General features: G+C 49.6%; 1 protein-coding gene across 5 annotated transcripts in view; it reads left to right on the forward strand.

Annotated features, from left to right (window-relative positions):
• LOC123968247 (atrial natriuretic peptide receptor 1-like) overlaps positions 1-345 on the forward strand; it is a 169,179-nt gene that overhangs the window by 30,223 nt on the left and 138,611 nt on the right. The gene's annotated exons all lie outside the window — the stretch shown is intronic.

The following is a 345-nucleotide window of genomic DNA, read 5'->3' on the forward strand; positions in this document are numbered from 1 at the left end:
CCAGAGATAGTACCCCTCAGTGTAGCTGGTTGTCATAGCGACGTCACACACAACTGCCGCGACGTAATGTTCAATGCGACACACACACCAGCGATCCACACAGCTTTGTCTTTTTTAAGTTAAAACGTTTCAACATTCCAGCAGAGGGCTCTGTGAGCGGGCGGCCGGCCGACGTCAAACGCTCCTCCCGCGGGTTGGCGCAGGCTTCCCCCCCTACACAGCTGATTTCTCACCTCAAAACTTCTCAGAAGTGGATTTAGTGATGAAATTCCATATGAAAACTGTAAAATACAAAACTTTCTGTTGCTGGCCTCTGTCTGGTGCAGCAATGATGATGCAGTGAAT

This window comes from Micropterus dolomieu, linkage group LG03 (assembly GCF_021292245.1).
Source record: "Micropterus dolomieu isolate WLL.071019.BEF.003 ecotype Adirondacks linkage group LG03, ASM2129224v1, whole genome shotgun sequence".
NCBI classification, from domain to species: Eukaryota; Metazoa; Chordata; class Actinopteri; order Centrarchiformes; family Centrarchidae; genus Micropterus; species Micropterus dolomieu.